General features: G+C 41.0%; 1 long non-coding RNA gene across 1 annotated transcript; it reads right to left on the bottom strand.

Annotated features, from left to right (window-relative positions):
- Window positions 1-2,132: 2,132 nt before the first annotated feature.
- Window positions 2,133-3,722, bottom strand: LOC138016865 (uncharacterized). The gene is made up of 3 exons (XR_011125889.1): window positions 3,400-3,722; window positions 3,229-3,280; window positions 2,133-3,076 (listed from the first exon to the last, which is right to left on the bottom strand). It is a non-coding gene; the product is annotated as an uncharacterized lncRNA (long non-coding RNA).
- Window positions 3,723-6,084: the final 2,362 nt, after the last annotated feature.

The raw sequence follows: 6,084 nt of genomic DNA, 5'->3' as shown, positions 1-6,084 counted from the left end.
AAAAAGGAAACAAAGTTCTCAGTGCAAACCATGAATGCCCTAACTCAACCTGACGGAAGAAAGAGAGTCATAAGAATAAACAAACAAAGAATGCCCATCGTCACAAGCCTAACTCAACCTGAGGGAAGAGAGAGAGTCGTAAGAATGAACAAACAATGAATGCCCATCGTCACAAGCCTAACTCAACCTGACGGAAGAGAGATGGTCGTAAGAATGAACAAACAATGAATGGCCATCGTCACAAGCCTAACTCAACCTGACGGAAGAGAGATGGTCGTAAGAATGAACAAACAATGAATGGCCATCGTCACAAAAACAAGTCACAAGCCTAACTCAACCTGACGGAAGAGAGATGGTCGTAAGAATGAACAAACAATGAATGGCCATCGTCACAAGCCTAACTCAACCTGATGGAAGAGAGATGGTCGTAAGAATGAACAAACAATGAATGGCCATCGTCACAAGCCTAACTCAACCTGACGGAAGAGAGATGGTCGTAAGAATGAACAAACAATGAATGGCCATCGTCACAAGCCTAACTCAACCTGAGGGAAGAGAGAGAGTCGTAAGAATGAACAAACAAAGAATGCCCATCGTCACAAGACTAACTCAACCTGACGGAAGAGAGATGGTCGTAAGAATGAACAAACAATGAATGGCCATCGTCACAAGCCTAACTCAACCTGAGGGAAGAGAGAGAGTCGTAAGAATGAACAAACAAAGAATGCCCATCGTCACAAGCCTAACTCAACCTGACGGAAGAGAGATGGTCGTAAGAATAAACAAACAATGAATGCCCATCGTCACAAGCCTAACTCAATCTGACGGAAGAGAGATGGTCGTAAGAATGAACAAACAATGAATGGCCATCGTCACAAGCCTAACTCAACCTGACGGAAGAGAGATGGTCGTAAGAATGAACAAACAATGAATGGCCATCGTCACAAGCCTAACTCAACCTGAGGGAAGAGAGAGAGTCGTAAGAATGAACAAACAAAGAATGCCCATCGTCACAAGCCTAACTCAACCTGACAAAAGAGAGATGGTCGTAAGAATGAACAAACAATGAATGGCCATCGTCACAAGCCTAACTCAACCTGAGGGAAGAGAGAGAGTCGTAAGAATGAACAAACAATGAATGCCCATCGTCACAAGCCTAACTCAACCTGACGGAAGAGAGATGGTCGTAAGAATGAACAAACAATGAATGGCCATCGTCACAAGCCTAACTCAACCTGACGGAAGAGAGATGGTCGTAAGAATGAACAAACAATGAATGGCCATCGTCACAAGCCTAACTCAACCTGAGGGAAGAGAGAGAGTCGTAAGAATGAACAAACAAAGAATGCCCATCGTCACAAGACTAACTCAACCTGACGGAAGAGAGATGGTCGTAAGAATGAACAAACAATGAATGGCCATCGTCACAAGCCTAACTCAACCTGAGGGAAGAGAGAGAGTCGTAAGAATGAACAAACAAAGAATGCCCATCGTCACAAGCCTAACTCAACCTGACGGAAGAGAGATGGTCGTAAGAATGAACAAACAATGAATGGCCATCGTCACAAGCCTAACTCAACCTGATGGAAGAGAGATGGTCGTAAGAATGAACAAACAATGAATGGCCATCGTCACAAGCCTAACTCAACCTGATGGAAGAGAGAGGGTCGTAAGAATGAACAAACAATGAATGGCCATCGTCACAAGCCTAACTCAACCTGATGGAAGAGAGATGGTCGTAAGAATGAACAAACAATGAATGGCCATCGTCACAAGCCTAACTCAACCTGAGGGAAGAGAGAGAGTCGTAAGAATGAACAAACAAAGAATGCCCATCGTCACAAGCCTAACTCAACCTGAGGGAAGAGAGATGGTCGTAAGAATGAACAAACAATGAATGGCCATCGTCACAAGCCTAACTCAACCTGACGGAAGAGAGATGGTCGTAAGAATGAACAAACAATGAATGGCCATCGTCACAAGCCTAACTCAACCGGATGGATGAGAGATGGTCGTAAGAATGAACAAACAATGAATGGCCATCGTCACAAGCCTAACTCAACCTGATGGAAGAGAGATGGTCGTAAGAATGAACAAACAATGAATGGCCATCGTCACAAGCCTAACTCAACCTGATGGAAGAGAGATGGTCGTAAGAATGAACAAACAATGAATGCCCATCGTCACAAGCCTAACTCCACCTGATGGAAGATAGAGGGTCGTAAGAATGAACAAACAAAGAATGGCCATCGTCACAAGCCTAACTCAACCTGATGGAAGAGAGAGGGTCGTAAGAATGAACAAACAAAGAATGCCCATCTTCACAAGCTTAACTCAGTTTGGCTTTGTACAGAGACAAAGTATGACTAAAGATAATTTGTGATTGTTGAAAAGGAAAAGTAAACAATCTGCCAAGTAAAAAAGAATTAGTGCTGTTGGTCACAATAACAAATAATTGTTTTGTCAATGTATGTGTTGATGACAACAGTTATTGCTGACACAATCATACATTGTAAGAACAATAGACTAAGTATGTCTTAATTAAGCACTCTACCCAATACAAACAGCTGATCATCAGAAGCATTCTCACAATTAAAACCACAGTCTGACCAAAACCAACAAAGTTTTCTTAGTCAGAGAAAAAAAAACAATAATAAAAGCCTGCATATACGAACATATAGATATTTTTTGTCTGGCAAAATAGGGATGCTTGGATGCAGGCTTAAAGTGGCTTGTTGACAAGGTCCTAATTTGTATGTAGGAGATATAGGTACTGATTGCCAGAAAAATAAATATTTGCGATCTCAAAGTCAAACTCCTTGGATAAAGTGTTTATTGCAATTTAACTGTTACTCACATAATTATAGAACCTGCTTGATTTTAGTTAACTAAACAGGGTTTTGTATAATTATGCCAAATATCTGCCAACAGGTTCTTACAAAAGGATCTCTTCGCAGGAGTTCTCGAGAGTAATAAATCGTCTTTCTAACGAAATAAACTAAATTAAAATAAGTGCGAATTTTTCTTGATTTTTACCTTGTGTTTGAGGAAAGCACCTGGTTGATCCCGTGGCTGCCTACACGAATAAGAAAAATACGTACTGCTGTCAATTTTTTACAATTCGATCGTTGGCTCAATTCGCTTCAACTGTAAAAGATCATCACGCACTTGACTAATACAGATAACCGAAAAAAAGCATTAAAACAACTACATTAGGAAGTCTTATACCTTCGAAAACGCTAACACCAAACACATTGTACACCGTCGAAACTCTGGTCGACTGTGAATGAAAATACAAGTTAATACTGTTAAATTCACTCTGTTCATTTCAATTCAGTGTAGAAGAACATCACGAGAATCTCAGCATACAGATAAAATAACAATGGAAATTAATCTTACGTGTAAATGAGGAAAAAAGCACAATCCGTGTTCGTCGATCTGTGAAACCTCCGCGCGCTTTTAACAAACGACCGAAGAAAACCGACACATTTTTTTTCCGCAAGCGCAATCACTCTGACCAGCCGTCGTTTGTCGTTCTCAGTCTTCAGAGTTTCTACAGCCAGCTCGGGTTGACATGCTAGAAAAAGTCAGTAATTCCCAGGCAAAACCTCTATCAATGATAAATTTCCCAGCCAGCTCATCGGAACACCTGTATTTTTGCCAGCCAGCAAGATTCCTCTGGGGAACAGATAAAGTGAGGAACAGATCCGTTGGGTGCCCCTGTAAACACATAATTGCAACGAGTCCTCGTAAAATTAGGGGAAATTTCAATAGCTTGTGTTTTCAGAAGTTTGTTTAAAGCACCTACACGTTATTTAAGTGGATCTTGTTTGAAGTTCGTTCTGTCTTGGTTGCATTGCCGTAGTTTGCCGATTCTTGTACCAAGCCAACTTGGCGTGTTTCAATGAAGTACATCAAAATGTGAATGACCTCGTTTTCAGAGATAAAGTGGAATAAAGACATCAGTAAAACTCTTCTTTGACCTTGAACTGACAAAGTTTTTTTTATGGCTTCTAATTTTAGCGTGATTCCTATTCGCTGGCTATTGAAAGTTGACTTTGAAATAGCTTTTTTCCTTTTCCATTCGTTCGCTGAGGGTGTGCTTGTTTTCTTTTCAAACACATGCGGTTCACGAAAAATTCATTGTCAAACTGGTGAATTCCAAAGTAAATTTCACTTGAAAAACCGACATCGTAGTCATCACTTTGTTATTCATGCGATATCGGTTTTTAACGCAAAATTTACTGTGGAATTCACTAGTTACGCAATGAATTTTTCTATAGAAGAAAGCAAAGAAAGCAACCGGAAACATCAAAACGCGGACAATTCGAAACGTTTTAGCGGAGCTCCGCGCCCGCCAAAAGGCGCGCGCGCGCGGGGCACCATAGCTAAGAAAATATGGTAATACATCGATGTGAGAAAATTTGGTTTTATAGCCATGACGTCATGAACGTCCATACGTACGTATGTGCGTACGTCCGTCCGCCCCTCCATGTATGCCAATGTGACCAGTATCACGTAACCATATCACGGGCTCAAGTTTAAAGCTCATCGAGGAGGCAATACTCCAGTTTACATTATAGCTAGTTTACAGCATACATCTTTGATATTGGACATCAATGTTATGGTCAATTGACACCTGCCAAAACAAGGTATCCGCTGACCAGTATCACGTGTTCAGAAACTCGAATTTTTATTGTTAACTGGAATTAAATAATCATCTCTCCTCTTTTTGGAAGGAAATAATCGATCTCTTGCTGGTTTGTTTGGCCTTAAAATGCGAGCGAACAAGAATTTTTTTACTCCGCTTGCCTAACTGTTTTCAATGTGCCTCGACAGTGACAACCATTTTGCACTTATGTTCTAAACATGTAATCGCAATGAGTTCTCGTAAAAGTATAAGGAGAAATATCACCAGCTTGTCTTTTCAGAAGTTTGTTTAGAGCACGTACAAAGGTAATTTGCTGGAGATCTTGTTTAAAGTTTGTTCTTTCTAGCCGATTCTGGTTCTAAGCCAAGCTGGCGTGTTTCAATGAAATACATCGAATTGTAAATGATCTCGTTTTCAGAGATAAAGTGGAATAATTAAAGGTGCAAGGGGAAGCTCATGATGTTCTGTCAAAAGGAAGAAATTGATCACGAGCTACAATTGTAGGCAACCACAATGGTGCACTTGATTACTTTGCGTCAAGGTTCTTGTTTACATTGAATGAAATAGAGAGAAGAATGTCAATCGTTCTTCGCTTGCAGAGTTAAACAACTTACTTTTCTGGCAAGAAACTTACGTCTTTCGTTTTTCAATTTTCTTGTTCTATTAACTGAATATTTATATTCCATCTGTCGGGTCGGGAAGCCTTATTTGTCGGGTTATTGACCCGAGACCCGACTCTTAGGGACTGTGCAATAATTATCAGGAAGGGGGGGTCCTAAAATGAGCTTCACCAAAGGAAAAATTAGATAGGTCCCCCCCTCCAGCAGCGTCAAGATTAACTGTGACCCCCCCCTCGCGTTCTCTCAAAATTATGATGTGCCCGCCCCCCCCCCCCCCTCTCTAACCCGTACTTTTAGATATTGAAAAACTTGAGAACAGATACCAATATCTTTTATCCGACAACCCTGCTTGTGCAGGAAGGTTTCTCCGAGAGGATTACAAGCCAGCTCCCCGTGATGACAGCAACATCAGACGTTGCAAACAAGAGGCAAATGATATCCAGGACAAGCTTAATGCTGCCGTAACCAAGTTAGAAAAACACTGAAGACTGGCCTCAGCTGTTTACACAATTTTAATGCTGAACAACGTCATTCAATAAAGTCTCAAGTCGGTTTAAACGTTCTGCATCTTGTAGAAGACCTGGATAGGGTGATGGCTAAATATAAAGCGACATTTCCTATTGGTGCCAAATCTAAAGCATCCAAATCAAGAAAAAAGAAGGAACAGAAGAAAAAAAGGGAGAAGAAGAGGATTGCTGCCTCAGAAAGCCGTAGGACCCGAACCTGTATAATTTTTCGGTCTTTGGGAGGTGAACCCATTGATGACAACTATGAAACAGAAGTATGTGGCATTCCTCAGCTAGAAACTGTAGA

Source organism: Montipora capricornis, chromosome 9, assembly GCF_036669925.1.
Source record: "Montipora capricornis isolate CH-2021 chromosome 9, ASM3666992v2, whole genome shotgun sequence".
Taxonomy (NCBI): Eukaryota; Metazoa; Cnidaria; class Anthozoa; order Scleractinia; family Acroporidae; genus Montipora; species Montipora capricornis.
The sequence above is the reverse complement of the archived record's forward strand: the minus strand, read 5'-3'. Positions and strand labels throughout refer to the sequence as shown.